Source organism: Montipora capricornis, chromosome 3, assembly GCF_036669925.1.
Source record: "Montipora capricornis isolate CH-2021 chromosome 3, ASM3666992v2, whole genome shotgun sequence".
Taxonomy (NCBI): Eukaryota; Metazoa; Cnidaria; class Anthozoa; order Scleractinia; family Acroporidae; genus Montipora; species Montipora capricornis.
This window is the reverse complement of record NC_090885.1, coordinates 25,637,341-25,647,340: the sequence shown is the minus strand read 5'-3', so window position 1 is coordinate 25,647,340 and position 10,000 is coordinate 25,637,341. Positions and strand designations below refer to the sequence as shown.

The 10,000-nt window shown below is 36.7% G+C and overlaps 2 long non-coding RNA genes across 2 annotated transcripts in view; one reads left to right on the top strand and one right to left on the bottom strand.

The window, feature by feature from the left end:
- Positions 1-637, top strand: part of LOC138041231 (uncharacterized) — a 1,609-nt gene extending 972 nt beyond the window's left edge. The window contains exon 3 of the long non-coding RNA XR_011130773.1: positions 379-637. This is a non-coding gene — a long non-coding RNA (uncharacterized lncRNA). The remainder of the gene's footprint in view (positions 1-378) is intronic.
- A 6,552-nt stretch (positions 638-7,189) lies between these two features.
- LOC138042650 (uncharacterized) overlaps positions 7,190-10,000 on the bottom strand; it is a 5,512-nt gene continuing 2,701 nt past the window's right edge. The window contains exon 4 of the long non-coding RNA XR_011131060.1: positions 7,190-7,324. This is a non-coding gene — a long non-coding RNA (uncharacterized lncRNA). The remainder of the gene's footprint in view (positions 7,325-10,000) is intronic.

The window sequence follows — 10,000 nt, the reverse complement described above, 5'->3', positions numbered from 1 at the left end:
CTTTTTCTAGGATTCCCCCTGCCCTCCCTTTGGTTCTGGTTATAAAATTTTCAAACCAGTTTCATTTCATTTTTCTTTGCTCCACTTTGTGATGACACTGAGACAACAAAAAATGAGAATTAAATTGGTTGAATTAAAAGTTTTCTAATCAAGGTTTTTTTTTTGAAAAAAAAAAAAAAAAAATTACATGTCTGGAGCAAAAATATACACAGTTTCAATTTAAGCAATTTCCATTTCTTTCTTGGTGAAGTCAGTCCTCTTTCATCTAAAAGGCTTTCCTGCCATGTTCTCACATTCTGTCTTCCACTGCATCCACAGTGCCAGTTTCAGCAAGCAAAATTTGTCTATCGTTGACATTGTGTTTTTCATTTCTTACAGGAGAAAATAACAGTTGGATTGTTCTATCACCACTGATTGCAATTTTCCAGCTGGGAGGGAGTTTTGTTATCAATAAAGAGTATAAATGGGCCATGTCAAGACGATGACATGCCATTATGGGGAGGACATTTCATTAAGGGTTGATCACTGAGTGTTAGCTTGTTGCGCACGAAAATGTTTGAGGCCTTGACTGCAAAAACAAATAAACAAATAAAATTCTTGTTTCTGGTCGTTGACTGGACATCACTAGTAGAAGTCACATTGTCTCCATTGTTGCATGTAACATGAAATGTACTGTTCAAGAAGTTGGACATGTGGTGTGAACAGCCATATGGCTGGACACACTTGATGTTTACCTGACATGAACAGCACGGAATATATGCTATTTCACCCGTCTCATAATTCATGTGGTTGTCTCTATCCAACTGTAATGTTCAAAACACACATGCTCGGGTTGGCTTCATAACTTCCCCTACAGGCAGTTAAGGGGTAACTGCCTGCATCATTGATAGCAAATGGGAAGGTATGTTGATAGTGGTAGTGGAATTCCTGTATATACAAATGAATTCCTGGAATTTCAATTTGCAGGGTCCAAAGGAGATCCTCATGGTCCAATCTGAGGTCACTCTTCTTTCTCAAGTTTTCTACCAAATAATCAATTTTTAGTTATCCCTCTTCAAGCTGAACATTCGCAGTTCATGAGATAGCTAGCAGGTGTATGCTTCAATCGCTGGAGTTAGGGTCACCAAGATGACAGATAGGCTTGGTAGACCCTTGGTAAAATACTTGTTCCGGAATTTGATGTTACAATTAGTTCCAAGAGACACTGCACGTTCCCAGCTGAAAGGATTGCAGCTGACATTCAATATAGGACAGCCACTATCAGACTCCTCAAATTCTCTGACATAATTCATCTTGAAATTCTATCTTTTGTTTATCAGTGGCACCATAAACTAAGCCCTTCTAGTTTTGTTAATTTTTTTAACCCCGGTATCTTCTATTCATTCATTCATATAATACACGTCAATCACAGATTGATAATCTGTTTGTGTTACATCTGTTCATACCACTCAATGCGGTATTCGTTCTCTCAGTTACACTGGTCCAAAACTTTGGAATTCTTTATCCATTGATGTTAAGAAAATCAAGCTTTTTTCCAATTTTCGTCAATATATCAAAAATTCTGTGATTGGTGGTTATAATACTATTATTGATTCCTAATGTTTTACAATTATGTAATCTTTAACTGTTATTTAATTAATAAAGTAATACTTTTTATCTAAAACAATTCTTTTGCATCTCTTTTCCTTGACTCATTCATGTCTTGTTTTGGGTCACCTACTTGGTTAGTTCAATGAACGAACCTACAATTGTAAAATTTCTTTTCTTGGCAATCCCTTGATGTTATATATTTTAAGCACTAATTTCTATTAATTATTATTTCTGTCTGAGCATAAATAAAAATTGACTTGACTAGGACAAATTCAAGAATGGAAAGTAGCACTTTTGGTGGGTCGAATGAAATAACATTTTTTAAATATTCTTTCCTTCAGATCTCCCCAACCCAAAACATCCCGCTGATATACAGGAAAGTTTCCAAAAGCAGTTTTTCGTATTTCGGCGAGAAGAACACGTTACCAGTAGATATTGTGTTGAATGAAATTAAACGTGGTTGGTTCGACGATGTTTGTCGTGATGTTTTGGAGCCATCGAACAACAGGAAGAGGTCCTTAGGTGAATAAATTACACTGATTACCGTCTGAATCCTAAAACTCGGATATCCGACGATGCATCGGAAAACTTGAAATATTTGGGTTCCCCTGAATAAACGGATTTATGTCGAGCAAAACTAGCTACGCGGACTACGCATTCAACTCGTACTCGTAAATTATTTGTGTGAGTTGTGCCTCGACAATGAGTGCGCATGTTCAAGCCACGCGCGTGCGATTTTGGCGCGCGTGGGAATGGGTTGCACAATTCCATAGAAACAAGTAAGCGTCAAAATGGCGGCAGATTTAAATTTCGCGGTATTGGTTTTCAATTAGCGGGGATAAGGTGGAGACAAAACAGCTAAGGTTTTTACTTTAACCACAGCTCTTAAAGGGACGTCTCTTTCATATATCTTTTTCAACAAAAAAAAAACTATCTCTGCAACAATAGTGAATTTTCTTGTCGAGTTTACGCGTTCGTAGAAAAACATGAAGACTTGTGTTTTTATCGTGGTAGTTGTCGTCGTCGGCCTCTCTAGAGGCAAATTTCCGGATGAAAAACCTGTTGCCTGAGCAGTAAAACTCGAGAGAAGAACGTTTTGTAGAGCCAGAATAATTGGACTTAGTACCGAGATGGCTCGATCGAGTGGCGGAAGTTGACAGTGGAAATTTTGTGTGCGCGTTTTATTGGGCATCAATAAAGAACAAGTATCAATATCAGTTCATGTTCCTTACCCACTCATTCGGCAACTTTGAGTAGTACCCCCATGCCTGAGCGACTATACAGAGTTACAGAGAAAAAAATGCCATCCTATCGTCCAGTACAAAGTGGTGCACCAGTTGCCCACGAAATGCTGATAAAATATTCCCCTCTTAGGACATATAAAAAGACCCAAGAAGAGGAAAACGGTGGGTGGTACCAAATAGGTTCTTTTCTCACACAACATCTGTGTCGTTCTTGTCTTATAACAAAAGTTAAAGCTCAAATAATTTTAAGTCTCTCTCAATATATTATGTTCTATGTAATATATCACCAATGATTTTTTTTTTTTTTTTCAGAGAAAGAGAGAGAGAGAGAGATAAGGAGGGGGCGGGGAGGGAGGGAGAGCAAACATTTACCTGCATTTAAATACTAATTTCATTCACCAAAGCAGTAGATACTCTGCATACACTCTGACACGAGTCGATGGATGTCCCAACCAGAAAAAATCACACAGAATTGCAACAACAGAGAGAAGTTGTACTCTTTTACACACATACTTACTTTAGGTACAGTATTTTAATTTAATAGTACAACATGAACAGGTATAAACTGGATATTTGGTACTGAAGACCATTTTACTACACTAGCACACATTAGTACATGCAGTTTTTAAAAGGAGCTGAGTGCTTTCCTAGATATCCATGGAACCTTAAGATCTGGTTTGAACTATGCCCCTGTGTGTGTACAACAGACCGCTATACAAAAAAATCCAAGCAAACTGTAAACAAATGATGCAAATGAAAGTCAAAGAAGCAATTCAGATATGTAATCGCTCATAAACAAGTAGACGCAATACCATTTGTCTCTTCTAATCATTGAATATTCCCATGTATTTTTCTCTAACTTTAGCAAAAGTACTGATTATCAGTCTACTGGATGACTTTTATAACATTTACATGTATACCATAAGAACAACAATAGATCTTAAACTCTCATAAGCCACACAAATGGCTTCAAGTCATCTGGACATTTTGTATGCACACCACATGCCATTCCACTACCTGATGACAAAACCAAAGGACACAGCCTAGTAACAGTGATAATCAAGGGAAGACAGCAGGCATGCAAGGGAGGAATTGTGCCAGCTAATACAGATAAGATTTCAAAGACTGGAATGTCACAAATTAAAACCAGCAACATGGAACAACTTCCACACTCTGAAAACCAAAAGACACGAGAAAGCAGTTAATTTAGTTTAAGTGCATCATCCCAAGCAGTTAATATGTTCTTGAAGTGTGCCATGTTGTTAGTGACTAGTGAAATACTCCTCAATCAATTCAACTATTTCCATTTTTTCCTGACAATATCCAACCTTTCCACAGAGGGTTTTGATTTGAACTCATCCATCTGTCTTGGAATGGTAGCTTGGCCTGAAACTATTTTTTTTTAAACAGGTTATGGCTTGTTTAGACCTCCTGCCACATTAGCCCTCACATTGAGCCCACTTGGGGTGAGTAGGGATTTGGTCTGGAATGAAACAAGGTCAATTTCCTTCAGTCAGGGTTTGAGATTTTCAGAAGACCTAATTTATAAATTAATCCTTGGACTAGACAGTACACCATTTCTTCTGTTTGCCTTCTTAATTTCCGCTTTACAGGTATATATATTAATAGGCTGAGTTTGAGTTTGCTATTCCTACACGTATTTAAATTTATTATGGCTCTTAAGATGTTTAAATCTTTGCACAATATATTCTGGCTTGGCACGTGATGAACTGAAGACACTAAAATCATGTGTACTGGTTAATGAATTCGAAAAGCACTTTAACATTTGTTTCCTTCTCGATCATATAATTTCTTAATTTCACCACATGTAATCACGTTTTCCACGAAGTGAGCTTTCAGTGGTTAAAGATCTACCTGAATTGTAGCTCGTCTTTCCCAAAACCGAATAAAGTAAAATAAACGTAAATCGTAGTTGGAGCGGAGGAAACAGAAATAGTTTACGGGGTAATGCCTTTGTTTACTTTTTGCTCACCTTACCACAATGAAAATAAGCAAGCAGTTTTACTCAAACTGGATCCCCTTTTTTGCGTTTACTACCGCAAAGGTCTTCAGTCATACGTCGTATCATACGTGGTAAGTCATTTAGGTAATGATTCATCCACCAAAAAAAGATTCCCAGCAATATTTCATTCACAAACTCACGCACAGTTCGTTCCGTAGTGTGTTCCGGAAAGAGACCGGAAGTGCTTAAACCACGCACATGCGCACTCATTTGACCGCTGTGTTGGATATACATAATGAAGAATAACCATTCAACCATTTCCGGTCGTCGCTTTTCGGTCGAAGCTGCCTTCGTAGGTTCTTCGTAGGCAGAGCCGAGTAGGCAGAGAAGCGACGACCGGAACGCAGGGTACCATCCCAACCGCAATTCCCAACCGCAATATCGAAGTCCATGTGTCGACCAATGAATGAGACTGTTGATGACATTCATGTCAATCATGCCGACACGGAATTTCTAAAAATATACAAACGGCCCGTTTTCCAATACGGTTAAAACCTCCAGGGCTGGAGTACAACGAGGAGTGCCCTTGTTGTCGAGGCCCTCAGAGCTGAAAATTGAACTATCTGCCTGAACTATCTTCAAACAAACAATCAAGACGTTCAACCGATTCGTAAAATTAACAACATTCGAAGAAATTTCGTGGGGATAATATGGCCAGCTTGTATAGGTATAGTAGGAGTTTTTATTCTCTTGGTACTTGCTCGTACTTCCTATTTTACAGAACTTCTGTGGATCACATTTCCTTAACATTGCAACAGTTTGTCAAGCTGTATGTGTCCTAGTTGTGTTGTGTTGTGTTGTGTTGATGTTTGCTCAATCCAAAGGCCCGAGGTTTTTGGGTCGAAAAAAACATATCGTTTTCCAGAGATATTTTACGTGTGATCGCGAGCTCCCGGGAAAGTGTGAATAACAATGGCTGGCGTTGGAGCACTTCTAACACCAAGTCGCGAGAAAAAAAATTACAGACAAGGAACAGTATTGACTGAGATGAGAAGATGCGAGGTAATTGAACGTTACAGATTGTCACCTGAAATAACTGAGTGCGTTATTTCCAAGTTTGAAGGACCACATTGAGGCCCAACACCAGACGAAAATTATTATTTTCCGCTAGATCCGGAGGTTCAGGTGGGTAATTTTCCTTTTTTCTATGTTCTGACCACAGTCACTTTCAACGTCTTTGTGGATTCAGAGGCCCCTTTCGAGTCTGGTCAGGGATTTAACTGTTTTTAATCAGTTTTAGGTCCAGATAGCCTTACAGTACTTTGCAAGTGGAAGTTTCTTGACAGCCGTCGAAGATACCAGGGGAATCTCCAAGGCCAGGCGCGAGTCGCTGTGTTCACTCCGTTGCTCAGTGTTTTTATAAAGTGTATTGCTGGCGAGTGGATAATCTTTCCCTCATCAAGAGAAGAAATGAATGTAAGCATTGATATTAAGTGTTTTACCATAATTTTACATAGGTACTAATTGACTACTAGTATACTAGTACTGCAAACGATCATTAGAGAGCATTCCACTTTCATTTATACTATCTATTTCTTGTTTGTAATTTATTCCTAAATTCAAAAGTTTTTCCATTCGGGTAGGCCTATTCCCAAAAAACAGGGGTAAAAAGGACACATAACAGTATATTTTCGGAAAAAAATAACTTAAACTTAACCCCTCTTCCGAGGAAAGTGAATTGAAAATGCTGTTCTCTCTGCGGTCCGCATCCCGTGGTTCGTCTTTATACGAATTGACACAATGAAACAGTGATGTTCGAATAGGATTGAAGAGTTTGTTCCAAAAATGTTGATTCATATTCTGATGCACACATCTAACTGTTAATCACTTCAAGTTTTAAGAGCCGTAGTTTATTGGGTCCGCCGCCTTAACTATAGTGATTTTTTATAGGAAACTATGACCAAATTTCAGTCTGTTAGAGCTTTCCCTGAGATGATGGGGGCGATCGACGGCACGCTCTTCCCAATCGGCGCACCGGCAAAAGAGGAATACCTTTACGTTTGTCATAAGAGGTTTCATGCCATCGATCAACGAGATGGCAGTTTGCGATGAAGAAATGAGATTTACAAACCTTGTGGCCAAGTGGCATAGTTCAGTCTGACTCAGCCATCTTCAACGGGAGCGCACGGCAGATTCACATGAAAAGGAAACAGCAGCAAGGATGGGCTTTTCGAAAGAGGTACGCCCTACACAGCTACCTTCACGACCCCCTTAAACCCTGACAAAGTGTCAAGTGCAGTGGAAGAAAATTGTCAAAGGAGCCGCACGAAAACAAGGAATATGACACAAAGATCCTTTGGTAATGATTCAGAGCTCCCCAATAATGTAACTGCTTGCGACACAATAGTGCTGCGACAGTGGTACTGGATAACCTGTGTATCCTTGACAATACCCAGCTTCCAGATGGGCTTGATGTTATGGAGCTTAATGGCAGTGATGACAGGCCCATGTCTTGATCTGCACAATACTGTGAATTAGGGGTTGCCAAAAGTCAAAGACTTTAATAACCAATAAGTGTTTTCTCGAATGTAAACGCTAGTGCACATTCACTCGTGTCACTTTAATACTTTAAAACAAATTTCCACAGAACAAACAAGAAATAAATACTTTTATAGTTTTCAATTTGTTTCTCATTTTGGCATGGTTTTCAGTTCTTTTAGGTAACTAATGAGGCTCAAAGCAGTTTCAACCACAAAATATACTTCTATCACCTGTTTGCAAGGTTAGGTACCACAACGCTTATTCATGTAATAGCAGTATTCCGGTTCCTTTACATCGTCACTTGTACAGTGAGAAATAAAATGAAAATTTCATATTAATTTATCTCCTTCTTAGCTGAAATAGTTTACTTTATCTTTGGTTCACGCCTTCATCCTTAATTATTCTCGTTAATATCTCACTTTGTTATACTATTTATTGCATATTTTCATTTTATAATTATAATAATAATGATAATAATCATAATAATAATAATAATAATCATAATAATAATAATAATTATTATTATTATATAAGTAGCCAGTTGTTAATTGCCTTTTCATAGAGATTTACAACTGAATTCTAAGACAAGTAAAGTCCCCATTATGACCTGTATTGTAGCATTTTTAGTATATATTTTTTGTTAAGTAATGGTAATGGTAGTGACCATTATAAATAATAATAATAATAATAATAATAATATTATTATTATTATTATTGACTTTGAGACAATTGAAGAAGATATTGAGTAGAAATTTTTAAGTGTTATTTTTTAATAAGTTTTGTAGTCCAAATAATTACTTTTTGAATCATAGAAATGAACACTTTTTACAGTGCGACGCACCTTACCGTGGCCACCTAACAATTTTTTACAAATTATCCACCAATCAAGGTGTGTGAATTTCATTGACAGTCACGGCTACTTGCAAAGTTCGTATGGTTGCAATTTGAACACCGTTGAATGGGTTGTTGAGTTGACGTGTTTACAGGTAGATTGTCAAGTTTGAAAGTTTGTTGCATGGCCACCACAAGGAGCATTGCACTGTAATACACCATAGGTATAAAGAATAATATTAAATATAAATTTTGTAATTTTTTGCGAATTTGTCTAATTAGGCTTGGTTAAGATTTTTTATTTTATTATAAAATATTGTAAGTTGAATGAAAAAAATAAATTATTAGTATTTCATTATAATAATAATAATTATAATAATAATAATTATTATTATTATCATTATCATCATCATCATCATCATTATTATTATTATTATTATTATTAGAGTGGTTTTCAATTGAGTGTCGAAAGTAATTTATTTAGCAAATTTCTTTCAAATTGGTTTATTAGTTCACTCAGTGATTGGTTCAAAGTTCTTGCGCCACTTTTTCAACCAATCAGAAATGAAACCAAAACCAATTGTGGCTTGTGCGTGCACATTTTCCCGTGCTTTGTGTCGGCTACATGTAATTACTTCGAGTTTTGATTGATTTACTGGATTGTCTCTGTCCTTTCTGATTGGCTAAAATAATTACTTTGGTTTTGGTTTAACAACACTCAATTGAAAATCCCTCTATTATCATCATCATTATTATTATCAATAAATTATTCTTGGGTGCTGGTTACTATGACCACTAGAGAGCCCCCTTCCCCAAATCACTTACAATCATTGACAATCAGCATTAAATCAACTGACCTATACAGAGATTATTAATAAATATGATATGTGGCAAATGCTTCATATGTAACCAGTTACATTATTTCTGTTAAATGATACAGTATTGCAGAATCACAACTTGAATTAACTTTTAAAAAGACTGAAAATGTTTTGAGCCACCTCAACATAAAATAAAATACCGGTATGTGCTCTAATTGAGAAGAATAGATTGCACAGCATTTGAGCTGCAGAAGTTAAGAATTCATGTGCACCTCCTTTGCCAAACGCTGAATTATTTTCAGGAGGAATTAAAAAATATCACAAAAACAGATGGCAATTATTGGGGAAAGACCATGATTAAATCACAATGATTATCATTACCCTTTTTCTCTTTGCAATCAGAGCCTCAATTTCAAGTTCCAGTTTCTTTCTTTTCATTCTAATTAGTAACTGGTTGCCACCTCAAAGTGCTGAAAGAGCTAAGCCTAATATCTGATTGAAAAACAATAACTCCAATTAAGCATCTGAAAGAGTTTTCTTCCTCTTTTTGTTGGATGGAGCATGTCATGTACAATGTGCAAAATAGAACACAAAATAAATCAGCCACCATTCCAAATTATTACCATTGTATGAGCCCTACACTAATAGTGCAGACATGTTCAATAAACAAATGCCGACCAACAATCATTTCATAAAGGGTTCCAAATTACGTAAACATACCTATTATTTAATAAATATCCAGACTTTGACCTTAAGCCATGTATGTATCAGCTTGAAGCTCATTTCGGCATGACGGTTTTACAAGCCGCAAAGTTTTAAAATGTAAATTATAGGTGCGTTAGCACTATCTTTCATCAATCTCATAACTTATAAACAAGGTAAAGTCTGATAATTAAAAATTCTTGTGCAAAAGTACAATCCTTTCACAGTTGACTGAATTGAAGGCTATTACACTTTGTGACAGGAAAAAAATATTATACAAGGGGGTCATTTCTTGAACGTTCCGAAACTTT